A 27610-nucleotide genomic window follows, 5' to 3' on the forward strand; every position below is an offset into this window, starting at 1 on the left:
AGTGTGGCTTGCCCCAGTCACAAAAAAAACCCCACAATCACAAATAATGTGTATTCAAAACGACCACTTAAAGGTTGGCTTTGCTTTCTGGTTTCTTCACTTTCAGGCAATACACATTTCACCCTTTCAAACTTTTCTTTGCTAATCTGGGAACTGAAATTTCACTTTGATGTTAGTGAGTATTGAGATGAGGGCAGAGAAGTGCAAGTGGCTGACTGGCCCTGGCTTAATGCACAACCATTTCCCAGCTGAACCACAGGCTCATCACCCTCCCACCGTGACCCAACAGCTCAGTTCAGCTCAGCTGATGCTGCAGCCACTCTGCACCAGGAGAAGCATGTTACTGTCACAGCCTGGACCCTCTGTTACAGTTCCAGAGCTGGCATGTTAAAGGGGAAAGAAAGGAAAGCATAAGTAACATGAATTTCCCAATTAAAAATCACTGAGTTGTGACACTCAAATTCAGACTTTATTTTCATCTTTAAGCCCAAGAAGCCTCTGGAATATGATCCCTTCTGCATTGGTATTACTGCATCTCACTGAGGGCAGACCTTGTCAGCTGTGTCATCATCTCCTTTCTTCTCACAGGTCCCTGACCTTCCCACGTGACTGGAAGAAGTCAGAGAATCACGGTCTGTGCTGCCCTGGTACCTGCGGGTAGCATTCAATAACAGGTGCTGCAAGCACAGGGCTGCTCCTGCCCTGACCCTCCTGCCAGAAGACTGTCAGGCTCTGTCTAAACTGTACCCTGCTTAACAGAGGACAGTGCTTGTCTTTCTTTCACCCCTCCTCCTCCACTTGAAGCTCTTATTTCTCACCTCCCACTGCAACACTTATCCGAGAGTATATCCTTCACCTCCAGCTCAGCGTCCCTTTCCTCAGACTGGAAAGTCACTGATGGGGGTGGAGGTGGCAGCTTGTTCTCAGCTCATTAATCTATCACAAACCTCTGCAGCAGGCTAGCTGCCTCCAGCCCTGATTCATTTTCAAGCACAAAGGATGTTTGTGTTTGATTGGGTATGCTGGATAAATTATTCCAAGCTGTGAATTTCATTTCATCACTGATCACAGACACGGGTTGAAATCCTGTCCATGAAGTCAACAAGTGAACTTCCATTGACCTCCAAGGCAAGGTGGGACACTGGTCACCCTGAAATAAATAATAATGTAAATTAGATCAAAGGGGCCCACAGGAAGGGGATATGCAGGAAGAGATCATTCACATCATCCTTATCTTTACTCCTGGTCTGTGGATTCACATATGAAGGGGATACTTGCTTTCCTGTACCTCTAGTAGCTGTGAAACAGAAACACATCATTAAAGTTCCTCACAGTCCCAGCTCAGATAAACCCCAGAGGTTTCTAACCCAGCCCCAAGATGCTTTCATAACATCAGTCAGACCTTTCAGCTTTGCTGGTAGCTCTGATAGCCCTATGGATAAGGGATGCTTCTCCTCTGGGCACAGAGAAATCTCTGCCTATCTCCAGCAGAAAGCTTTCCCATGGGCCTCTCACCATCCCTAGAAGTGTCACTACAGGGCTGGAGGCACAGCTTTCAGCACTGCTCATTTTCCAGCAGAGGAGATGACTCAAACTCCCTTTCCAAGGACATTTACCCCCAAAACTGGTAACCCCAATATGGAGCTCCTCTCAGAAATCAGGAGACAAAAAAAGACATTTAGTTTCTTATTATTTTTTTTCTTAAATGCCAGTGATTGTTCAGTAGGATTTAGATGTGCATGACTGGCTCTTTTTTCACAAAGACCCCAAATCCCAAAGTCAGACCAGGGAAATCAGTTACAAATTTCAGAAAGTTTCTCTCAGCACCTCTACTGACAGTCTCACCCTGCCCTGTAGTGCTGCATCCTCTTTGAACAAAGCCCCTGTATCACATATATCATCACACAGGAGAGACGGGGAGAAAGAAAAGGGGGCTAAACAGGTGACAGGAGGAGTAGAGAAGAGAGCAGGACACGCAGTCATGACCTGTGCTTGTTTCTAGTGCAGCAATGCACGTCTGCACTTCACAGCTTGTGGTCTGTGCTCTGGAGCTGCTGAAGGTCTAATGACTTCTTCCACTGCTGTGCCATGATGTGCTATGTCCTTGTCTGGGCATTAGAGGTCCAGGAGGAAACTTTATGTGAAAGCTGCTCAGCGTTAACTGTGCTCAGCAGGGCAGCGTGGGCACCGCCTCCCTGGCTGAATGATGGATGGCCTCAGCACTGCAACCTCCACAAAAATGCACTCATCTGAATCTCTCCACAGCACCTCACTGGCCTCCAGAGCCTAATTCCTGAAATTAGGTACTAGGGCATTGTCTGGTTTCCAAACCAGACAATGTGCTGGAGAGTGGCCAGAGGCTGTGGGTACACTGAGAGAAGGTGGGGTAATTTGGGGGGAAGCTTTCTGCCTACAGGGAGAGCAGGATGCGTGAGAGCAGGTCTACAGCTCTCAGCTGGAGCAAAAATTACCGGCAGATTATCATCTTGATAGCAAGATTTAGTGCAAGGAGGGCCAGGCCAGGTGAGTCACCCTGCTGCTGCTGCCAGTCATTGGGGCTGCTGATGCCTGTGATAACCCAATGAGCACCCAGTGGGGACCAGCAGGGAGATTGCCAGGTTAGTTATGGAGCTGGGCACTCTGGAATGTCAGCAGCTGCTGCCTGTGCCCCTTAGCAGCACCACATACTGGAGAGAACAGAGCCCAGAGCCTGAGACATGCCAGCTTTTGCCAATTGTTCCTTGGGTGGACTGCACCCTGAGCACAGTGCAGCCAATCCTATCCAGGAATTGGGTGTGGAAGCAGATTTTGCTCCACTGCAAGCTCCTCTTCTGGAGTGCACATGAGGAGCTGAACAGCTCCCAACCCCAACATGGCAACAGCTGAACCTGGCTCACTGAGCTGTGGTCGAGCACCAGGCACTAAAACCTGTGGCAAGTCCAGACCAAAGATCTTAAAGAACTAAAGCAGAGGGAATGAATTCCCCACAAGAAGAAACAGCCTCTCTGGTTGTTTTCAAGAACACCAGGCCCTGGTGAGACAGGAAGGTCTGGGCTCTGCTGTCCTCAGTTCAGTCCCACAGCAGATGAATGAGCTCAGACACTTGAGCTTTGCTTCACAGTTTGCATACCCAGCACCTCACCCATCCAGATAAGTGTCACATCAGGTAGAGTTTTGACACTGTGGTCTCTTACCCTCACTGTGGGTCTAAATAGAACTGGGATGGGCTCCCAAACAGTCCTGCTCAGTCTGTGAGCCAGGGATCACATCGCACCAGAGGGTGTGGAGAGGCCCTTGACACCGAAATGTTTTGACAATCAAACATCCCCAAGCAACTCTAGGCATTGAGCACAGCTGATGCACGGGTGGCCAAAGCAGCTTTGAGCTGTCCAGAGCTACACAGACACGTAACAGAGAGCTCAGCAAATCCTTCCTGAGAAGTGGTGTGAACTCTTGGGTTACTGCTGCACACAGAGCCAGCTGTCCTCTCTGCACACCCAGTGCCACCTATGCTGGTGAGGCTGATGGGAGCCCCAGTCTGTGCAAGCTGAGATTCTGGTGCACACTGGTGCTGCTGACTGCTTGGTTTTCAGAAGCCACATAGACCCTACAGAGCACAGGAAAGCCATCACCCTCCTCAAGCCTTTCCCCATGGCCAGCACTGCAGCCACCAGCCCATCCCACAGCAGAAAGAAACAGAGATTACAGATGCTGCTGAACAGTCCCTGCAGGCATGAGGCTGCACAGACTCACCATGTAACCAGCAAAGGATGGAGAGCTCACACTCCCTAGCTGACACTATTGCAAGTCCTGCTGAAGAGCAGAGATAGTGTCTGGCTCTGATTTGCATTGAGGAGTCTCTCTCCTATGGATGCACTCTAAGCCCAAACACATCATCCTCTTGCTGGGGCTCCCATCTTCCCTTTGCTCCAGGTGGAAGCAGTGACTGGATGTGATGAGGTGCTAGTTGGCTTGAAAAATCTTTAGATGTTGCAATTTGTTGCTCAGGGGCTGCAGCTGGACTAGATTAGATTACACTGGGCTAACCAGAGAGATTTTTCTCTGAGTTTCTCCAGCTAGAAACGAACCACAAATCATGAAGCAGCAAGAAGACCTAAAAAAATGTTCACATCTGAAATGCTTTCTCACAGAGCAAGTCCAATTAACAAAAGGTCAAAAGAGAAATTAAAAGTAATCATTGGGGTCAGAGGTTGTACAGTGCGCTGAGTATTGAAGTTACTCACCCTGCTGCAGTCCAGCTACAAGATTTCCTGTTTGCTTTGCCCTAATTTTTGGGTGGTTTACAGTGATTGGAATGATAAATTAAACTCCTACACTAGAAAATAGGTGGTGGCAATGGAGGTGGGGTAATTTCATGAGTTAACTGTGACAGAACAATGTGAGAGGCATTATGGTCTTATTTTGGTTTCAATTTGGAGGAAAAAAGCACACCTCAGTCCTTATTTTATTGAAATGGCTTATTCAGCTCAAGAACATATTTTGCATCCCTATTTCCCCTTCTGCACAGTGGAATATGATGCCGTGCACTCTGCTTGTCATAGCTCAGATCCTGTCTTGCATTTCTGTAATGCCTTGCATGCTGGAGAGTCTTGGCATGCTTGACAAACTGCTGTGTACATGGCCAGAATCAGACATGCAGCCACTTCTGGGGTGGAAGGCAGCAGGAGCTGCGTGTGCTGCACTGGGGGAAACAAGATTCTGTCCTGGAAGAGATGTTTTTGCATAGCAGGTCATTAACATCAATCTCTGAACAGCTAGCAGGCTCCTGGCTATGAGTTTAGCTGCATCTCAAGGGCTGGAAATTTTACTGCTGGGATGTGCCTGTAGTTCCAGGCAATCTATTGCTGCCTAACCTGCTAGGCTGTCAGTAGCTGTTTTCATCACTTACATACACTACAGAACAGTAATAGATAAATATCAATGTAGATTTCAGCCTCCTTCACCTTTTGGAAGAGGTTATGTCTTCTCAAACGATGATTTTGAGAAAAGAACCAACACCAGGTGGAAAAGGAGTGAATTTTTCAGAAAAAATCATCTTCTCTCTCCCACCTCTCATCATCTGCATGTCTCTCTTTTCACTGCCCCACAATGGGAAAGGGAGGCAGATCCTGGTGGTTGGGAGGGCAAAGTTGGGGAAGGAGGAAGGCCATGGCTTGGGCTGTGGGTCTCAATGAGCTGCAGAGATTGAAGCGTGCATGGCAGTAAAGTTGTGACATAGGTTCTATTCTCCCAGTGCCTTCTGCAGCCCTCAGGGTCCTGCACACCCCTCCCTGGTTGAAGAGAGAGCAGTGTGACAACACAATTTACTGTCACAGTGAGGGTTTGATGCCTGGAGCTGGCATATCCCCACTGAACACACCCCTTAATTCAGGCTCCCAATCCCACTCCCATATTCCCAGATTCCAGACATCCTGCAGCTTCTGTGACACCAACCTGGAATCATTTACCATAGCCCACCTGCTCATCTCTGTCCCCTTTCCCAAAAACCTGGATGCTAAAAGCATGTTCTGATGGCCAGAGAGAGGTTCCGGCATGGTTCTTGTTGATGTACCTGCTCATTGCCTTCCAGAACTTGGGAAGGTACCAGTGAAAAGGCAGGTGATGCTTAGCAGATTGGAAGTTGACCAAGGGCACCTGTGACCTGGCCACAGTGCTGCTACCAGCTTCTTCCTCAACAGGGCATTAGTTTACTTGTTTTGATTTTAAACAGGCCTAAAAACCAGCTATTCTTAGGGAAGGAGAAAGACAGGAAGATAATTCCTTTTTCCATGCCAGCCTTTTTAACATCATCCTGGTGCTACATGAGGAGAATGATGCCTCTTTCTTCCTGCAGACTGAGGACGTACAGAAGAAAGTGCAGTGCCTGTGACCCTGAACACTGCCTGAGGCACTGGCTGGCAGCTGAAGAAGACCTGGTTTGCAGCCACACACCCAAGTGCTGTGGTGTGTGTCCTACCTCAGCCTGAATTACAGCTGCCAGTGGGAGAGAACACCTGGGTTTGCAGGGAACGCTGCCTTTGGCTGCCCCCAGCTCCTCATGCTCAGGAAACCACAGCCCTGGGTATGGTGTAGCTGAAACTCAGGTCAGCATCTTTAAGCAGTGGGCAGACTACAGCTATTCTTTAGAAGGCATTTCCATTTTGGTGGGGTAGAGGTTGCAAAGTGGTTTGCTATAAAATTGTATCATACTGAAAAAATTAATTGCTGCCGACACACAGTAACCCTGAGCCAGCTGATCCATCCCTGGTTCCCAGTGGCCACGAGGACCCAACAGCCTTCCAAAGCAACCAACTGAATATTCTGCATGCAGGGCCACAAGGTGTTGGGTACCCTGCTAGCTGGAGTTTGCTGATATGTTAACTTACTCTCCCCTGAGCACTGATGTAGGAGTGAGAGGCCACTGGTGAGCCCATGTATCATCCTGTCTTTATAAGGTGCTGTGGCTGAACAGGGCTGAGGCTTCACCACCAAAGCCACCGTTTGGCTAATGAGCTTGAATCAGCAAACAGAAGAAAATCAAACTCATTCCAGGCTCTGCCTTTCCTTGCCACCATGCACCATCCCAGATGCTTCCTGTTCTTTAACAGCCTCTTCCACCTTGAGACGTTTGAGAGAGTTTCCCTTCATCTCAAAAAGCAGCATGAGAGGGGGAGAGAGAAAACAAAGCACTGATATCTCAGAGCCACATCTCTGCCTTGTGTATTTCTGTATAGCGCCAAAAACCATTGGGGTGAGCAGCCCTGGGATAGCTGCTATCTCCAGCCCTGATTCTTCTCCCTGACCACAGGCAAATGCAGCTCTGGTTTGGGCCAGGACCTCGTACCAGCCTCCAACGTCATTTGTTCCATCACCTGGACCTGTTATTTTCAAATGTGCAGGGGGCCAAGGGATACATTTGTTGATAGTATGTATGTTGGTTACTACCAGGATTGCAGTTTTAAGGATTTTCCACATATCGTGTGTCCTGTGTCCATCCACGTTGCAGTGCAGTCATCCAGACACAACACTGACAGCTGCAGGGTAAATAAATAAAAACAGAGTATTTTGATCTTGGAAGGGGAGGTGGTTTGGAGGGGAAGGGGGGGCAGGGTGTCAGCGGCCAGAACAGGGTGGCCACAGCTGTGATGGGAACAGATGCGGCACAGGGAGCGGGAGCAGGGAATAAAGTTCTGCCAATGCAAGCAATGCTGGAGAGTCTTGGAGAATGGCATGCATATTTGGGACAGGTGGGAAGTGTTTACATTGAAGTAAGAAGGATGAGGGCCTGACAGAATGCTGGTCATGTTACCTGTGACCCAAACTGACCAGCCACAGCTCTCATGGGCCCAGAACATCTGAGACCACCATTTCTTTGTCACAGCAGGAGCCACTGAATTCACAAAGGGTCCTAATCAGTGGTAGGGCTGCTGATGCTTGGAAGTGTTTTGTCCCTCACAAGCAAGCTGATGTTGCCTCTAAGCCAGCCTTTATTCCAGTCTAGCTTGTAGTGGGTCTCTATAGGATCCGTGTGCAAGCCTTGAACCAGGCAGCATCGAGACCTGAGCCAGAAAACCTGCCAGTGTGGTCTCCAATACAGCTGGAGCACATCTGGCAGTGCCCTAGGACACTGACTCACCCCAAACAGCAGCTCTAAGCTGGTTACATTGGTTTATTGGCTTTGGTGCTTGGTTTTTGTTTTGGTTGTTTTGTTTGTGGTTTTGTTTTGCTTGGTTGTTTTTTTGTAAGTCTAGCAGAAGTCGTTTCTCAACCGGTGTTTAAATGATGAAACAATCAGAGTCCTACATCTTTTAGATTCTCAGAAGCAGCCCAGCTGCCAGGAGGAGCTCAGTGAGGCTCTTGCAAAGCAGGTAAGCTGCTGCTGTCTGCTGCCTGACCAAAGTGGCATTTGGGTACAAAGCAGTTGTGCTGTGTGCTCTCTGCTGATGGTCATTACAGACTGGAGGTTGTGGGCCTCGTTGCAGAGGATCTTTGCAATGCTTCACTGAATTTCCTCCATCCAAAGGACTTGTCACATCTAATGTGAAAAAAATCCTCCTTCTGGCCCTTTATACCCTTTTCATAAAACATTAAGGGCTGAGTTTTTCAAGAACCCTAGAGGTACATGTGTCCCTATTTAAAATTAGTGGACCCCCAGCTAAAAGGGTTTAGCTGAGCCCAGCAAAGGCAGACAGCATGGCTCTGTCACACCTGCATAACCCAAGGGTGGCAAGGAGACATGTCCAAGGTCATTTTATGTGGGGCACTGAAGAACAGAGACCAGAGAATCCATGTCCTAAGCCTCCAGTCTGCCTCCAAGCTTCCCTTTTGTTCCTGGCCGCTTGTTGTCTTGTGTGACCCATGGCAGAAGAAATCCTTCTGACTGCAGCTATGTCACAGGAGGATGCTTAAAGGCAGCTTACAAGAAAGTTTGAGCATTTCTAATCAAGTTGGAGAAAGGTTCACAAACACAAAGTCATGTTGAGAGACATTCCCTGCATTTATTCACACCCTAGCCCCTAGATTAAAATGGCTTTGTATGTTAAGTTTAGGACCACAGAAAACCCAGTGGATAGCAAGGGATTATCACAAAAGGGCAGCAAGGCAGTCAAAAAGAGCCTGAGGGACATTTTGTACGAATTCCATGAAGAGAATAATTAATTCAAACTGTACACAGACAGCCCTGGGAGTGTCCACTCTGGAGATGTTCAAAGAGTCCTTTCCTGCCTTGGGCTCACTTTAAATCAAGTGTCCTGAAAGCCCACTTCAGCTATGCACTTCTTTTCAGTTATACAGAATGCTTGAATGCCAAGGGATCAGGGAAAACGTTGTTATTAAAGAACTGCAAGACTTTAACAAGGTACATAGTCATTAGAAAGTTGTTGAGTCATGAAAATACTCTCAATAATTTGAAATTAATGTTTAGTGTGTGCTGTACCATAAAAATGCTTAGATGTCGTGGCCATGGATACTAAAGCAAAGCCTTAAGGCCATGACTACACGAGCAAGTTACCGCAAGGTGAGCGAGGGTGGAATTTTAGAGCACACTTAGAATAAGGTAACTTCCCTTTTTCCAGCTGGGACCAGGGAAGGAGGTTAAGTCCTTGCTGAACATGACACAGGCTGCCGGCTGAGGGCATGCATGTGGCTGGGTACAGCAGAACAGATAAAGTGCAGTAAATCTGTGCAATAACTGATCGTATCTGTTAGTAACTTTGCTCTCCAGCACAGATGCAAGGATGGATGGACTATGTGCAACAGCCAATGCCATAGAAATGGACACAATCAGATAATTAAGAGGGTGAATAGAAAGGGCTGGATCTTAATGTGAAGATTTTGTTTCATAAGAACAAATATCTATCTATCTATCTATATACACAAATAAATGCTTGCAAATAACAAGCAGGGGTCTAGTTTCCCTATACCAGAGGCTCTGTTGACAAGGCAATGCTTCACTTCACAATGACAAACTAACAAGTTTCCTTCTCTCCTTTCTTTTCCAGAAAAACACAATTATCTGAATTTATACTGCTTCTGGTAATCTGTCCTTTCTTTTTCATCTTTGGATTGTGCCAGGCAAAAGTTCGTCAAGTTTCATTTATGATTTGTGAAACTTATTTGTGGAGTTTGTTCTTGGTAAAACAGGCTTCTATCCCAAATGAAGGATTCATCCTAGAGCCTGGCCTGAGCCTGTCCAATGCCAGGTGAAGAAACACTGTCTTTCTAACCCAAGTCCAGAATATCCTGGAGATTTTTATTTTCAACACAGTAATGATCATTATGCTTCTTTTCCTTTTCCTCCTCTAGTTATTTTAAAGAGGGGAGAGCTGTAAGTGCACTTTCAATCCAGATTTTGGAAACTGCTTTTACCTCCTCTTGTAAAAACAGGAATGGAGCTTCACCAAGAGAGTCCTGCTACTGCTCAGGGGAGCAGGAGGAAGATCAATCCTCCAGGGCAGGTGAGTAATGCTGATATTCAGACCATCCCTACAGTGTCTCCTTCCATCCAGATTGATGTTATCAACATTTGGGGAGTGAAAGAGACTCCAAAGGAAGCCACGAGCCTGATGAGCACAGCAATCAGCTTTCATTGCCTCTCACAAGGTAAAGACTTCATCAGACAAGAGTGAAGCTTCCTTAGGAAGGGTGTGTTTTACTCAGCAATAACACCCCTGCACAGCCCTCCTCTTGCAGGTTAAGAACTCACAATCCCATATTCCAGCTTGCCTCCCTCCCTTGTGGGCTGGCCTGATGGTCAGGGCTGTAGGATCTCACTGGTACATGGCACCTTACCCAAAGCAAAGTTTTAAACATAAGATGATATCCCTAAATCCCTGTTTATATCCCCCAAACCAAGTGAAGTACCTTTTCAAGGCCTGGCCAATGCTATGTAAGCTTTGCAGGCATTGCACAACACTTTGTGTTTTCTGGGTGTGAAAAGGGGGACATGATGAATGGGAAGAGTGGGAGGACTGTGAATGCCCTTTCTGACCAAGGACAGAGGGTTGTATTTTGGGGCTGTCATACCTTCTGTTGAAGAAAAACAAGCTGTGGTGGTGCTGCTAGGTGTTCCTCATACTCCTTGTGAAAGGAGGAACAGAATGCAGATCCCAGCCAGCACAGTGCCTGAAATTACACAGAAACTGGGCAGAAATGATGATTCCCCTGCTAGGAAAGGGCAACTCGCATTTCTACTCTTGCCCAGCTCTACACTAAAGAAATATTGCTAGGATGGTGAGTGTCTGTAGGCATCTGTTTTCTTCAGGTGCTCGTTATATCAGTGTCTCAAGAGTTAACCTACCTGGAAGAAGGGGATTTTAGTAGAAGATCCGGAGTGGGGAACATTATCAGCAGTGTTCATCTGTCACATCTTTCCTGGACTGTACATACCACACTCCACCACTCTGGCATGTCATGGCCTGCCTGGTTACAAGATGTGCTGGAGCTGTAGCCAGCCACAGTTTGGCATCTCAGTGAACCTTCTGATCCAAGAAAATACGGGAAGGAGAAAATAATAGTGCAATTTTCAAAAAGAAAAAACCCTACACCGACCAACCCACCTTAGAAAAATCAACCAAAACTAACTCCTAGACTTCTAAGCAAGCACTAAAATAGAATTTTTATGAAATACAACTTTAGAACAATTTGTTTGAATTAAAGGTGAGCTAGACCCTTGACTGCACATCACCAAGGGATTCCAGATGACTCAAAATCTAGAGTTTTTCTCTGTAATTTTCCTCTCATATCCAGATACATACAAACTAAAAAAAAAAAAAAAAAAAGAAGTATTTGTTTTCCTGGTTCCCACTTCCCGCTTCTGGCAAGAACCCAGGCAGCAGCCAGACTGGCCTAGAAACATCTCATGTTATCTGAGCTGGAAATGCAGCAGATTCAAGCTGGAGCAGTCCTTGGAGTTGACTTGGACAGCCCACACCCCAGTGCAGACACTGGGCTGCAGACACCAGAGGAGAGGGAAGGCCCTTGGCCCTATTGTTGTTGTTGAGCTCCTGGAAAGGAGCTAATGAGAGGAAAAATATTCTGGATAGGTTAAAAAAAACTCTCACAGGAATGGATGATCTCACTTGTCCACACACACACACCCAGATGCACAAATATATATAATTAACTGGAAAATACTGTGTGGTACAAAGGTTTCTTCAGCTTGGGATCATCACAGTTGGGCTAGTTAAGGTTGGTACAGCCATAACAAAGATTACTTCCCACACATCTCCTGCTAAGAGCCCTTCTACCACATCACAGCCTTTTAGTAGGCATTTATATCTGCTGATAGGTACCTCTATGCTTTTCACACAGAGAAAACTAGGCATGTGATACAATTATTAAATGCACATGTAATAGCCCATCTAGTCATCAGTCCAGCAGATGGGCTCTATGTACACACATGCTTTTATATGGACAGTCTGTGGACTCCTTTAAATGGTCACAAGGGTGTATAAGGGACACGAGACAAAAAGACTGTGCTGTTTGAATACCATAAAGAAGAAAAACAAAAGGAAGAATAAAACCAAAAGCCACTGAAGGCAGATCCATCTGGTTTTGCCTCTGTGCAGGACATCTGTGGTGGGACAAAGGGAGGACTACCGGGGGTACTGTGGGATTTTGGAGTTTCTTAAGCAGCCCCATGACAATCTGGACACAGTTCCATAAAGCAGCTCAACTTACAGACTCAAGTTATCAGTTTCAAAGGTGTTAAAAAACATCTTCTGCACCTCTTTCCCCATTTCCTAGACAATGCTTGCTAAGGGACTCAGCAGAGTGCTCCTCAGAGCATGGCTGAGAATTGACCAGCTCACCAAAGCAGCAAAGTCATTACCAGGCACTGCTGGGCTGCCATATCACATGACAAACAAGCCCTTGCTCTATTCTGGTTCAAAAATTTTATATATATACAAATACATATATGTATTTGTATATATATAAAGTATAAATATATACTTTTTTTTAATGAAACACATATGCCTCTATTTGTTTTGTTGTTTGGTTGGGTTTTTTTTTTTTTTGCTGGGTTGTTGCTTGGGTTTTATTTGGTTTTTTTTTTTTTTTTTTTGGAAGGGGGCAATTTGTTCAGGTTATTGTTTTGTTCTAGGAAAAGCTATTAAGCATTCCCACATACTTTCCATTCATGCTGAAAATGAAGTCATGTCCTTGAATAGAGCTAGTGGTACCCATTGTTTCCACCTCAGAGGTGCACATGGGCATCCAACATTTTCCTTGCGAAAGGTCCATACAACATCTCTTAGAATTTTGCAAGAACCAAAACTTTCTTAATAAAACCAGGAGAGCAAGAAAGGAGGTGTGTTACCTCTGCTTTGATAGCTCCAGGAGCCACTCCATGCTTGTAGCATTAACTGGAAAGAGTTTACTGCTTCCACTGTCCTGCTAGAGCAGGAACAGTTCTGTTGTTTGTCTTGCACTGGAGAAGTAGGACAGTGTTTCTCAACAGGAAGGCTTGTCTGGATCCCAGACAAAGAGGGCTCAGGAACACCAGCCCTCAAATAACCCAGCCACTCACTCATCCCGACCCTGTACACATTGAAGAAAACTCACCACCACAGCTGCAGATTTCCATCCAGCTTCCCCACAAAACAGTTAACGTAATCTCTAAGAAGAGATATTAATGCGAGAAGCCAAGAATGGTTATTTTTTAGGTAACAAGAATGCCCCAAATTTTACTGGTGTTACATAACTTTTAGATTCTTGTTCCAAGCCTCAAGCTACTGAAAAGCTTCTCTGTTTTTTAGGACTACAGGTCATTCCTTTCTCTGTGTCCAAGCTGCTCTTCCAGTATATTTTTAAACTGTATACTTGTTTCCAGAGAGTGGACTCCAAGTGTCAGGAAAAACTCTGTAAGAGAGATTGTCTTCTTGCCTATAAATCTTCCTTTGAAAGGAGACAGTATTTTTGGAATTCAAGAGCTAGTTTGTTTTTTTTTTTTTTCTCCACAATATTTTTCTTCTGCCACTTACAGAAACACTTTCTCTGTAGGAGGAAGTTGCTTGATTAACTCTAAACTGAAGCAGGAGGCACAGGCAAAAGTCTCCTTTCTAACCCACATTTTTTGGATGGAGGAGGTATTTTCTTTCAGACTGTTCTGGACTTTGTTGATTTGTCTACATCCAGGTGGGCAGGATTTCTGTTAGGGAATGCTACATCCCCCTAAATACAAGAGAGCACAAATTTTTGGTTGCTTGGTCTCACTCTAAAATGCCCCAGGATGTCAGTGTTTCACCTAATTCTAAATCAGGAGGAATGGCTCTCATGGTACAGACAACTCAGAGATGCTTTGAGGTGCACTGACCAATTTTAAGAGTCTTGACCAAAAGATTATTTATTACTGGTTACTCAATAACAACAACCACAAATATAAACTTGCAAGAATGAGTTGGGAGTGTCAAAGGCAGAAAAGTTCTACACCAAAGGCTTGTTCTTTATGCAAACTCGATGGAAAGAAAGAACACAACACAATGATGTGAAGCTCAGAAAATGGCTTAACATGTCAGTGGACAGGTTTCAGATGGGTGCAAACATACTCCTAAAGCCAGCTCCTCACCCTTGATGACTCCTTGCATTCATCTCCTGATTTATACACTGCTGCTCTGATGGACTGGCTGCTAGAGCTCCTGCTGAATGCTGTGCCTATCACCAGGATCTGGAAGCAGCACAGAACTGGAGAACAGCTAGCAGAACCCCAGCCACACACTTGAAAGTCGTTTAGAATCTCACCTCTTTTTTGAAGCCTGGCGCTGTGGGCTTTTCTTCACTAACCCCCACACACCAGGTAATGATCTCATGCTTGGGTAAAGGAGACACCAAGAATTTGGGGAGTTTGTGTGTAACTGATGATAGCTCTCAATAGGGTCTGACTTCCTTGAGAAAGGACATACAATCTTTGCTCAGCATTGTGCCCTGCTGGTTGCACTGACCACACTGAGGCACACCTGTAGGTGTACAGTTCATTAGAGGTTAAAGAGGGATATATAAAAATTCAAGATGGGGCACTGACTTGATAGCTGGATGTTCCTATTGCAACCCCAGAAACAGCAGAAGACCTGGAAAACACAGAGACCAGCACAGAACAAAATCAGCTTTCTCATCTGTTGGTGCTTTACATGGCCACAGCCAACACAGAACCAGGGAAAGGGATTCAGCTTGCCTTACAATGCAGGATCTCCATCCAACCTGGGCACCCTGGGCTCCTGTTGCAGCTGCTGGAAAAAAACAGGCATCTTTTTAGGGTAGATTAGCCAGGCTTGTTTGGGCTGTCAAGTTAAAATGACTCAGTCCCTAGCCACACCTCTTGCTTTTTGCTTGTTAGAAGGGGTGTCTAGACAGCTCAGGTGTAGGCGTTGCCGTGTCCACATCCAGTGGGATTAATCCCTGTTGGAGGATGACATGCTGTGCCAAGGCAGCCCTCTGACACCACCCTGGTAAGCAGGGCAGAGGGCTGCAAACAGGCAGAAGAGGCTCAGACCCCCATGAGGATTTAGTGGCCTCACTCCTGGATGACTTGCACAGCCACACGTGGCTGCAAGCAAAAAAACAGTGCTCAAAGCCCAGCTCTCCTCTGCTCCTGGGGTATTTTGGTAACTGTGCTGTTCCCCTCTAGGAGCTCTGCAGGGGCAGCAAGAAGCCACATGGCAAGGAGGGCCAGTGCTGATGAAGCCCCCAATTAACCTCCCTGATGGATGAACTTCTCCAAGCAGCTCCCAGCATCTGGATGAAAACAGGAACACTGCCCTTGCTGCCACATGGTCTCCAGGGCAACATCCTCAGTGTGTACACAACAGGACCATCAGGTAGCTGTTTCTGTGTCACTGATCATCACAGCCTCTTATTCCTGGCACAGGATGCAGAGAGATGAATGAGGCTGATACGAGAAATGGCACCACCCTGCTGTAATGGAGATAATTCTTCAGTGTCATTCTCCAAAGCTGACTATGTGTCTACATACACACAAACACACCTCACTGCCCCCTGTCTCAGAATCTCTCAGTTGCACCAGCACTTACCATAAAAGGTACCTTTTACTTTTTTAAAATTCATTTTCACTACTTGTGGTGCAATATTAGTGATGTCCACTTGCAGCAAAGGGCATTAGTCATCATGTTTAGGTTTAGGAGTAGACTGAAATGGTTTGACTGGATATTAGTAAGTGAACAATTTTCATAAACATGTCTAAATGCAAAAAAAATTTGGAGTTCAGCCCTGCTTCCATTTGCAATCAATTCCTTCAACAGCCAGATCCCAAGAGTAACTCAAGATACTTCCAGTGAGAGAATAAGCAAGGTATGGAAGATCCTGCAGACATGTTGCATGTCCTAAATGCAAAAAGGACAACAACAAATGAGAATTAGTGCTTTACACAGCCAGCATTCTGTGAAGCACTTTACACTCTATGAACCAGGTACAGGGATTTCAGTGAGCACCCTGGTGCTCTTGCCTGATGCCCAGTAGGTTTCCAGTTGTCCAAACCTTGGGAAGCACTGTTAAACAGCTTATTTTAGTCTTCCCATGCATATCAAAGTTCAAATAGCTGGACCGCTGTTGATACCCGAGCCTATGATGATGACCATGAACTTAATCAACCAAAGGACTTTTCAACCACTTCCCAGAATGAAGAAAGAGCAGCCCTGGGAGCCAAGGAACAAGGAATGCACTGACAAGTAGGTATAGAGGGACTTGTGCAGAAATATCTGCATGTGCATGTGTGAGGGGAAAAGACAAGATGAACTAATCCCTTTCCTCAGGGCTATGTCTTTACTCTTTGAGACTGGCACGTGTCTCCTTTGTTTTTGATAATAAGAGGTAATTATATCTGAAATGTTAAACTGTAAATCCATCACGTAATTAATGGAATTCAAACTGCACAGAACTATGGGAACATTTAAGGATGGATTAGGGACAGGGACTTTGATAATCACACTCTGTGTTTTCCATTCCTTCCATTCCAGTTTACTGCTTTCCCCAGGGACTGTCTATCTCCCCATCACAAGATAAGGGAACCACATGCTGATTCCAGGGAGAATCACTAGTGTACTGTGGTGGAACCAAACACCCTTCAGAGAGGGGTTTATGGCTTGTGTTTCCTTTAATTTTTTTGACCCTTCTTATCACTAAACAAAAGCTTGTGGTCTTCCCTAGATAATCACATTTAAGCTCTAATAAAACCACACGCCTGGATAAAGCAAGTCTTATGCAACTCAAATGAAGCTGTTTTTCCCCAATGTAATTATTATTGAAGAAATCTATCATATTTTACAGCAAAGCTCAAAATGCAAAGCGCTTAATTAAAAATACAGATGAAGCAATGTATTTCCAAATCCTCCCACCCCACTTTTATTTGCAAACACAAGAAAGAAAAAAGGAGGAGCACTAAAAAAAGGACACATTCTTTCCTCATAGGATCACCAGTGACACTCACCTCCCATGGACAGTTAAGGAGGGAGCACCTGGGCTTATCCCACAGTGCTGCGTGGAAGCCTCTCCAGGACAATGCCGGAGTGATGGCACTGGTGAAAGCAGGGATTCAAGCCATGGAGGCCTTAAATGCATGGTCTGATGTCCTTCACATCTCTCCCTATTGGTTGCTGCTGGCCAAGCTCAGGCCCAAGACATTAATCCTTGCTTAGAGTAAGCTTGGCCTTGCTGCTGCTGGGAAGGTGCACATCTGTGCACAGCTGGCCTGGGCTGCCATGCCCAAAGAGAGGAGGGCACCATGTACTTCGTCATAGAAAAGGGAGGAGAGGGTGGTTTGAGCACAGCCTCAGACATGAGCTTCACTAAAAAAACAGGGTCAGACATCAGGAACTAGAGATTGCTTGGGTCCTGCTGGGTCTGTCTTGTTCTTGGTGTCCAGGTGATCTGTATCTGACATTCCGAGCAGAGGCAAGAGTCATTTGCACCTTTCTCCCCAACAGTTCTTTCCAAACATGAACAGAGTGTGATTTTTGGAGGCTGATCTTTGGGCAAGGAATGCCATTACTTACACCACAGTCACTTGGGATAATATTTATTACCGATAGGCTTTCGTGGGGCAAGCTCAGGCAAGGGAGATCAAATCACTGCTTCAGGGCAGCCCTTGACTTATAACTGCAGAAATGCCAACACCACAAAAAGTTAAATGCAAAATGGAATATGAGTGTACAGGGCTTGACTCAGAAACTGTAAGATTTGGTGAGGTATTTTTATTTTACTTTGGGGTATACATGGGTCATATTCTACATAAGTGTAAGGCTAGAAACACATTATGGATTGGTTGAGGGGCTGTTTGGTTGGTTGTTTTTTATGAGAACTCAACTTCATAGATATTAATAAATTAAAAAAAAAAAAATTTAAATAGTATCACAGTGCAAAATTCAGAATAAAATAATGAGGACTGGCTACATAGTAACTACTGCTCCCAGTTCTGCATCCAGCATTGCAAAAATGTTGATTAAAAGCTAGACAACTTTCTTCCACTCACCACACTTGGATCATTAAGCAACCCAAATAGCTTCATATATTAAGTATCATCCAATATTAGTTGAAACCTTTTGACTGGCCTGGATTTGTTTCTTTGCAGGAAGAAGAGGGACAAGTACTCCACCCTTTATTTTAAATAGACTTTAGATGTATCATTGAAGTTACTTGGAACAGGGTTGAGGGACAATCAGGAAAGAATTAACTGTAACAAAATCTTTGTGAAGTTAAAAACTGGGCAAGCTGGTCATTTAAACTCTGTGATGGGTCATTTGCCAGTAGCAAACCAACCTTTCTAAAAACCAGCCTAATTAGGTGTGTCTACCCTAAAGGTGTTGCCTGAGGGTTTCTGCTGTTACTGGAAGATGCCCCACTGGAAATGCCTCCATAAAGCTTTTAAGGAGCCACCAACTCAGACAGAGTGGACGGGTGGACTGCAGACTGGGATTTATTTAGTGAGAGGCGTGAAAATCCAGCAATCCAGCCCAGCATTCCCTGGATTTTGTCTCTGGCACAGGAAGGGTTTGCATGTTTCCCGCTTGTGGCTTCTATTTTAGCCCGTGTTCATTGCTGGGATGCTTGGACACAGCTGTGCTGGTTCATTAACTGCCCAGCATGTCACTCAGCCCAAGCAAATGGCTTTGTGGTAGTGTTTTCCAATGACTCAAGGGGAGGGTAGGCCTTTCTGTGAGGAAAGGAAGGTGTTGGTCTAGGAGGTATTTGATAATCTCCTGAGATACATTCAAAATGAGGAAAAAAGAAAAATACTCAAGAAGGCTGGGACTCAATTGGACATTTCAGGAATAATCCTCAGCCACTGAGAAACCCTAATGAGACATGACCCAAGACCACAAGGTGATCAATGAACAAATATCTCCCTTTCTGTTACAGCCAATAGCTGTAATAGAGAGCTCACTGCTCCTGTGGTTTTCCCTGTAGGCTCACAAGTTTGTTTTAGGGCACTAACTGGACACCAAGAATGAGGGAAATTGATCTACAATATCCCCACCCTTTTCTGGTCATTACATCCTGCTCTCGGGTGAGAGCCATTCACAAAATTAGAGTGTGCTCGAGCCTTGCCCGCGAATGCTTCAGTTTGGAAGGTGCCCTGCCCTGTTCCAGAAGCTGTGTCAGGGACGTGCTGAGCTGTGCAGCTGCTTCCAAAGAAACAGGGTCCACATCCTGCTGCAAGTGACTCATGCTGAGATCATCCCACTCAGGAAGACACAGAAAGAGCTGCCCCTCTTCCTCCCTCTTCCTCCAGGGAGGACTTGTGGCATGGAGGAGCAAAGCAGGTGCTGCGAGTGGGGAGGTTTGGGGCTTTTGTGTGCAGAAGAACAGAGACAGCCCCTAAGGAAGATGTTGTCTGCCAGCCCACGCCATGGCATCCATCACAGTGACAGCCCTTGGCCAGGGGCAGTCTGGGAGAAGCATCCCTGGCATGCTGGCACGCCTCAGCTCCTTTCCTGAGCCTGGCTGTAACCCCTGCACTGCCCTGCCACAGTGCAGCCTCTCTGCTCGGGTAGAGTTAGGGGCTGTGGACACTTGGCTTTAAAGGGAGGAAATCCACATGACCCCATGACAAGCACAAAGTCCCCATCACTACTGCTGTGCTGGTACCTGCCCTATCTCAATAACCAAATGTGGAAGCCACCCGTCCTAAATATTTCCCAAGGCATCTAAAAGTAGTTCTAGTTTAAAAATCAGATTCAGGCTTAGACAGGTCAGCAAGAAGTGAGCCCAGCAGCCCTAAAGCTGTTAGTCCAGCCCCTGCTGTGGAACAGCATTGCTCAGCAGAAACCATTGAGAAGTCTATCATTTATACACTCACGACTACATCTCTAGAAACACATATGCTCAAGAAAATAAGGACCCTGTAAGGTTATTTCCCAAACCATCCTGATCTGCTTGTCCCTGGGTTGTTCCAGCCTTTGCCCTGCACCGTTTCAGTTCTTCCCAAATGGGATCCTCTGTAGTCACTTCCAGGCACAGGCACTCACACATGCCTGCACCACACAGGTTGCTGACTCCTGCTCCTCCAGGCAGTCAGTGCTTTCCAATTGCCCACTGGAAACCCAGCTTGGCCCCAAAACTAAAGAGATCGACAAAAACACATTTCACTGCTCTTCCTGCAAAACTCTTGAACTCGTGAAAGTTGAACACATGAAAGCAATCTGAGGTTAGCGTGTAGTACAAAAACCACATGAAAGAGATAATTTAGCATTAGACGCATGTTACTAGGAGCAGGTTGAAACGAATACAGGCTTTACATTCAGGTCATAAAATACAGCCCTTACATTGCCTTGTGAGGTGTCCCTACTTAGCGTGCCTTGATGGGAGAACCGCCACAAGTGCTTCAATGCTGATACGAGTTGAACACACAAAACACCCTGCTCCTTCACTCTTTTCACCCACTCTGTGAAAGAGATATACCTGCAGGACGGACTGAATGGTTACAGACAATCCAGGGGGAATATGGGTTGAAACCATTTTCTGTTCTCATTCCAGACCTACTGAAAGGCCAGACCAACAAGCTGAATCCAAGCACTCCAGCAATCTTAAAACTGTTGTTTATCTTTGCCATAACATACCTTAAAAACCTGGTGCCAGTGATCCAGTTGGAGCTCCAGAAGGGAGAGTAGGTTGCCCCCAGCACTGCCCACTGCCTGTGGCTCTGGAAAGGAGGGATGAGGGCAGGGATCAGCCTCCAAGCAGCATTAAGGAGCCCTTGTGGGATCTCTGTTCTGATCCTGAAAGAAATCGCACACAACCTGATGTTACAAATGTCTGTCCGTGGTTGACTTCTGCAGGATTCAACCATTATTTTTACGCCAACCCAAAAAGAACCTGAAGCACTCACTCTCACTTTAGGCCAGAAAAAACCCAACAAATTCAACAAATTTCAAACAAGATGAAGTTCTGGAAATAGAGCTGTGTTACCCTTTTAAAAAGTGTGTTGGCAGAGGAACTGAATTTACTTTGAAAGTTAGTTTGGTATGAAAGAACTACACAGCAAAATTCTAAATCCCTTTAGAGAACAGAATCAAATAAAAGCAGATATTTCATCTCTTAACACCTTGTCAGCAAAATTTTCCTTCTTGGGGATGACTTTTTTACTTTTGCAAAATTATTGTGCTTGTTTGCCAATGAAGCTTTTCTAAGAACAACATAGCTGCTTTCTCACCCTGCCTCTCCCAACACATGACCACTCCCTTCTGTAGGCCAGACAGAAAATTCTTTCCCCTGGGGCCTGCATTGAAGCTCATACAAGTTTTGGGGAGAAAATGCTGCACTGATGTAGAACCCACATCCCTCTTTCGTCTCTCCCCTCCCTTTTAAGTTCCTGACCCTGACTTTCCACTACTGTTCTAGCTGGAGTCCCAGAAATGGATTTGATTTATTTCTACTGATGTGCTTTAAACAAAAATAACCCTATCAAGGGGCACTAAAAATATTAAGATCAATCAACTCAGAGTTATGCTGAAAAAAGTTCCTGTGTGACCGATGGCCTGACCTGCCAGTGATGTACTGGCAAACACAATTTAATTGATCTTGTGGTCTGCATTCAACTTAGGCTTTTAAAGAAAAATCTGCATGGAAATGAGAATATTAATCAAAACACACTATCAGTGAGAAAGGTTCTATAAGCATGCTGGGCTAGCAGTAAAGACCACAGAAGAGGACAGTCTGTGTCCTATTTTTAACTCTTTATTCACCAGCTGAGAATAGCTGGAAGAATAGCAGAGGTATCACATACTGACCTTAATTAAGACAGTGATTCACTCTTTCTCTCTGCACACAAATGGAACAGCTTGAAGCTGGAAGGCTGATGTGCAATTAGAGGTTTTTGGGTGAAGAGGTTATATTTACCATGCAGAGCATATTTTAAGGGAGAATAAAGGGTTCCTGATAGATACAATGCCCCAGAGAACACACAGAGTCATTCATCTGTTTTTCTGGAAACTTGGAGAAATATAAATGTGAAAGGTATTGATTTTTGAAAAACTAGAAATCACAAGTTAATTTATCCCTTTATTCTGATCACATTAATCTATCACTTTATCCTTATACAAACAGGGCTTTCATCAATCTAATAATACAATATATTTATTTAACAAAAAACCCAAAACTTGAGGCACCCAAAAAAATTTTTTTTAATTCTTCCTCACCTGATTTTCTTGTTCCAGGTGAAATGTCCTTTCAGAACAGCTCCAGAAAGAATGTTTGTCTTGTAAGAATCAACACAATCTATTTCAATGTTATTTTTGCTTTGGCAGGATCTCCACAAAGTTAATTTCAACAGCAATCTTTTCTTGACTAAGGAGACCCAAAATTGATGGTATATTGAAAAAAGGAAAATTTCTTTCCAGTTTTATTATTAGGTTGTTCAGAGGTTTCCAACTAATCCAAACCAAACTTACTTTTTATAAAACAGAATATATTTTAAAAGGTATTTTTCATGATATCTCTACCATTGCTCCACAAAGGTATCAAATGTAATCATCCCATGGCCTATCTTGAATGCCTATCAACTGCTGATAACTAAAATATTTATATCACTTTACAGTCATCATACCAAATACCTTCAAATGAAACAGGGAACTACATCTCTATCAACCACATTGATAAAGAGCTTTAAAGAGAAAAAATGAACAAGAAGCATCCCTTAGAGCTCCTGGGGGATGGGATTTCAAAAGCCCAGCTTTATACAAGCAATTGAATAACCACACTTGTTCTGATGCCCAAGGGAAGCCAAGGGCCCTGGGTAGGTGTCAGCATGGAGAGCCTGGTGAAGAACCAGGACCAACTGCGGGTCCTTGTGCTGGGCTCTCTTCCACAGTTTGGGTAGGGATAGAAAAAGGGAAGTTTCTCCAATAAAAATGGGGAAAACTAGGAGTACTTCTTGATTGAAGAATCAACTTCAATCATAGCAGAGACTGGGTCTTACAAAAGTGCTCCTGGAGGAAGCTATATAAAGACATGAAAGTAAGCAAAAAAACCTCCCTTGAAATAAAACATTTCAGATCAAGGCTTCAGCAAAATTTTGTTGCTTCACATCATCCTGGTGACAATACTTTTCTGTAGGAGGGAGCAAAGTGGCCTCTATTTGTTAAACTCAGAGCTCAGAAATCAAAGCAGCCCAGTAGGGAAGTGGAAAAAACCCACAGATATGGTTTTATTTGAAGAGTTTTGAGTGGTCCTAGGGAAGCAGACCAGAAAGTAGTGTTTCTAAAATGTCAATAACCCAAATTCAAGGCTCAGACTTCCTCCAAACTTGAGGTTTGATCAAAGAATATTAGAATTCAATCCCAATTCAACAAACACTGAGATATGCCCTGCCCATTTCTGTTTTTGAAGGCTGGGGAAGATTTCAGGCAGACTTCTTTCTCACAAGTGGGCAGCAGAAAGGCAGAATTCCTCACTGTGCCATGGCCAATGTGCTTTTTTTTGCTGCCCAAGAGGAATTCTCTCCTCAGAGAGGAAGGCAGGGTAACAACCAGGGCCACAGGGCACCACACAGACTGACTGGTAGTCAAAACTGCAAGGTCAGGCTCTGTTACAGGGAACATGAGGGGTAGGACCTGGCACCAGAGATAGTTCTTTTCTTCCCTGCTCTCCTGTGTCCATTTCACATATGTTGGTGGACCCTTTTGCCACACCATGACTTCAAGCCTTTGATGAAAAGGAGCCTGACTCTGTTCATTCAAAACATCCTGCCCTGCTCCCTGCAAAAGGCTGTGTGCTGATATAGGAATTGTAAACATGGAAAAATGGTTTTAAAATTAACATTAGTCCCAAAGCTTTTCATATGGTCAAACAAAATCTCACATATAAATTCTTCCGCAAATTCTTGCTTTTTCTATCCAATCCTACAGTAAAACTGAAGAATGGGGTTTAGCATCAAACAGCAGAATTAGTGTGTTGAAGGATTGTGTGTCTCTAGATCACAGTTTGGAGTGAGAACTCTGATCTGTAAATTAACAGAGCCAGAGGGCAGCTATGGTCACATAGGTCTGACTTCTGAAAGGATGCCAGTAACAGACTGCTCTGAATGAATATCCTGCATGAACCTGAGTGAAGCTGATGGGAAAAGCATCCAATCTCTACTGCAAAGGATGGAAAAAATCATAGCCCTGACTTTTGCTCCAAGAATGGTCTCTGCTGTTAAATGTTGAAGATTTATACGCAGTATGAACTTGTCGAACTTCTTACTACTAATTCTTATTACACTATTGCCTAAAAGAACTTCTGTTTCTGAATTTCTCTTCCTTATATAGCATACTCGAGAACCAGACTTCTCTTGACTTCTCATTTAGTAAGCTAAGGGGATGGACTGCTCTGAAAAGTGTTTGCCAATCTTCCAGTCATTCTTGTGGCTCCTCTCTGAAAGATCGCCAGGTTTTCAACATCCTTCTTTAATTGTGGGTACCACAGCTGGATGGAGTGCTCCCAAAGCAGCTGCACCAATGCCAAACACAGCAGTAAAGCAATCCTTGAGCAGAGAGACAGGGAATATCAAGCAGGCATTAGAAAGGCTCCAAGGATTGCTTTAGACCCTTTGGCCACGGCACTGAAGTGAGAGATGACACTCAGCCAATTATGCACTCAAGTCCTCAGTTGTTTTCCAGATTGCTGTTTCTCAGCCCAGTCTATTCCATCTGCTGCAGAGATCTCGGATTTTTCATTTCCTTTACCTGTAGGATCCTGAAAAGAGAAATTATTTGCTATTTCCATTCTACCAAAGGATCCAAACCATGCTAAACTGCTCCTTCTGTCATCTGCTAACACCAGCAGAGTGGAGTTCCCCCCTTCTTGCAGTCACTGCCACACTATTAAGCAACACTTATTGCAATAAATGGGTCCCACTAGGAACACAACTATTTGATGTATACTTTAAATCTCTTCATAAATCCTGCTTTGAAATTTATAACTGAAACAGTTGGAATCCATCTGCTGTTTCTTGTTTGGTACTATTCCATTTAAGTTTATGAAAGAATATGTATGGGAACAAGTTTAAGGCATACAGGAAGTTCTTCCATCAACATTAGTGTAATAATCAACCAGATTTCTTTTTTTAAAATCTAACTGAAGCTGACCTTAATTAATTTCAAAAAAAAGTACTAGATGTCTCTTCATGTGATACATTGCTTCAGTGTGTTATTCCTTATGTATTCCTTGCATATCCTTGAATATCCTTGAATTAATATTAATGTTGATTATTAATGATCATAGCAATCTATTTAAAATATTGATCTAAATTTAGATTTCTTTAGCCTCTAGAACTTCCCCAGTGTTTCTTATCAGAAATCAAAATAAAGACCTAGGGAGCTCTTTGGCTTTGTACCTCTAGGATTTGGAGTTAGAAAAACCCAGTGAGATTTGCATATGTAACTTTAAAACCTGATTAATATACTCCCAAGTACCAATGAAGTGAAAATTATTCCATTATCCAGAGAAAACATTCATCTTCTGTTTATTCATAAGATACAAAGAAGATTCTTTTTGTGCCACTGTTATCAATTTTATCACAACCAGTCAGTCAATTGAACTCCTATGGATTATTTAGTTTAAACTCTATTATCTTTTTTATTTATCTGATTCTCCAAGTAAGAATGACCTAATCAGACCTTCCTTGAGGCACCAGCATTGAAGTCTAATTGGGTATTGGTGTGCAAAGTAGCAGAAGCAGTTTTCACACTTATGAAAACAAGGAATCCAAGCATCCTAAAAAGATCTGGTGCACAGCATTTTTTCAGGCCACAAATCTACTGTGATAGATACTTACTCTCAAAAAAGCTCTAGGTTGCCTTCTGCCTCCCTGGTGGCAGCCCTGCTCTGCACTGGTTTGGCTGCTGCCTCCCTGAAAACAGGGACTGCAGATTCCCAGCAGTCAGCTGCCGAGGGAGATGCTGATCCAGAGTTAAGTTTGTGATTCTGCTGAAGGTCATTTTCTCCCCTGTGCAGGCGAGCACAGCCCAACTGGTGCATTAGAATAAACAGATGCTATCAGCACCAGCAACAAATTATCTTCCTGGGCTTTGTAATTTCTGGAGAGTAGCAGGTTGCAGCAAGTCAATTTACATTGAGGATGGAGGGAGGGAAGCAGAGGTTATATTGGCATTAGCAAGGAATTCAGTGCAAGGGAAAAGGAGCAGTAAATTGGAGCTGGACATTGTGAAGGAAGCCATCATCTGTGCACCCATATTGCTCCTGATGAGGTACACAGCAAACCAGAGGTGAGGATGTGGAGGTTTCATACCTGAAGGGGATTTGTGTTTTGTGCTCAAGTGGAAAAAACACAGAGAGAGCACGTGCATATACATGTAGATGTTTAGGGAGATGTAACTGCCAACATGAAAAGCAGCTCCTTGCACCAGGACTTGAGGATATACTGCAGCAGGAGGGGACAAGTCACTCGTTGTTTGCTGTTTCCAGGAGAACATTTTTCTATGGCTGAGATTTCAGTCCCAGAACCAGAATGGTGACATAACTGCACTCAGGAATCCTTTCACTGCTTCTCTGCAAGAGCACATCTCCCTGTATATTTTTAAATGCACAAATATTTTGGCCTACAGTACCATGCATAACTACCTGCCCATATATTGGCAGAACTGCCAGGAAGACATGGAAAAACTTTATAACAAAATGAGGAATGTACCTCCATATTCCTAAAACCCAATGTGGCATCCCAGAGAACAAGACTTGCTCTATCTTTGTGACCTAGCCTGGTCTCTGCTATGTTCAGACAGTGCACACACACCTATTTGTGCACAGAACTCCAAGATAAGCCCAGAAGTTTATGTAATTTCTCCAGATAAGGTACCCATTAGAGGCAAGTCTTACACCTCTGCTTTTACCCATGGTATCTCTACACCCATTTCACACTGGCACACATAGCCTGCACTGCTTTTTCATAGTATTTTCCTCAGTGTTTTAAGCAGAATTCATATGTCTGCTTGGGACTGGGGAGCAATGAAACCATCTGCTTCAATCTTATTTGCAGAAGACAGCAGACACTCATTTCAAAACTAGTCTGGCTTTATCATCACAGTGAAAGACTCTATTTCAGCATTCCTCTGCTGGGATGGAAAGAAAAAGCTGCCACACATCTCCATGCAGGTGACTCTTTCTACCTCTAGACTCAAGGGAATTGTACTTCCTATATGTGCGAGCAAAAATTATTTATATCCTATTTATTTATTACTTAGTGCCCTGTGGCTCCAGCCCTCCAGTTTTCTACTGCTGTCAAGAAAATATCTGCAGATATTGATGAGTTTTGGTGATTCATTCACGTCAATACGCAGCTGCCTACACAATTTCGTATTAAGTTTGTATTTGCCCAGCTAAAAAAGGAGACTAATCTTACCAGTCCTGAAAGACTTCAGTACAAATGTGAGGAGGTAAGCTGCTCAAAAACCTCAGAGATATAGAAATTCCTTTAGCTTTTCTATAAGAACACATTTATATTTTTAGTCTAGAAGAACACAAAATTTAGTCATCAGTAACCCTTGTGGGCGATATTAAAGACAAAAAAAAAAAATTTAAACCCCCAGCCTCTCACAAAGCATTACAAATATTACTCTGTGTTCTCTTCATCATCCTTTAGGTACTTATGGGTTTCCACCTGTTGTCC

At 44.3% G+C, this 27610-nt stretch overlaps 1 long non-coding RNA gene across 3 annotated transcripts in view; it reads right to left on the reverse strand.

The window, feature by feature from the left end:
- Positions 1 to 447: 447 nt before the first annotated feature.
- LOC132331749 (uncharacterized) overlaps positions 448 to 27610 on the reverse strand; it is a 55408-nt gene continuing 28245 nt past the window's right edge. For 2 of the 3 annotated variants that reach the window (XR_009487673.1, XR_009487671.1), the window contains exons 4-5: positions 20568 to 20726; positions 448 to 1150 (exon numbers count right to left, since the gene is read on the reverse strand). This is a non-coding gene — a long non-coding RNA (uncharacterized LOC132331749). Of the gene's footprint in view, positions 1151 to 14670; positions 14727 to 20567; positions 20727 to 27610 lie in introns of those variants that run through there. The other variant, XR_009487672.1, reaches the window with a different exon arrangement.

The sequence above is a fragment of the Haemorhous mexicanus genome, chromosome 10 (genome assembly GCF_027477595.1).
Source record: "Haemorhous mexicanus isolate bHaeMex1 chromosome 10, bHaeMex1.pri, whole genome shotgun sequence".
NCBI classification, from domain to species: domain Eukaryota; kingdom Metazoa; phylum Chordata; class Aves; order Passeriformes; family Fringillidae; genus Haemorhous; species Haemorhous mexicanus.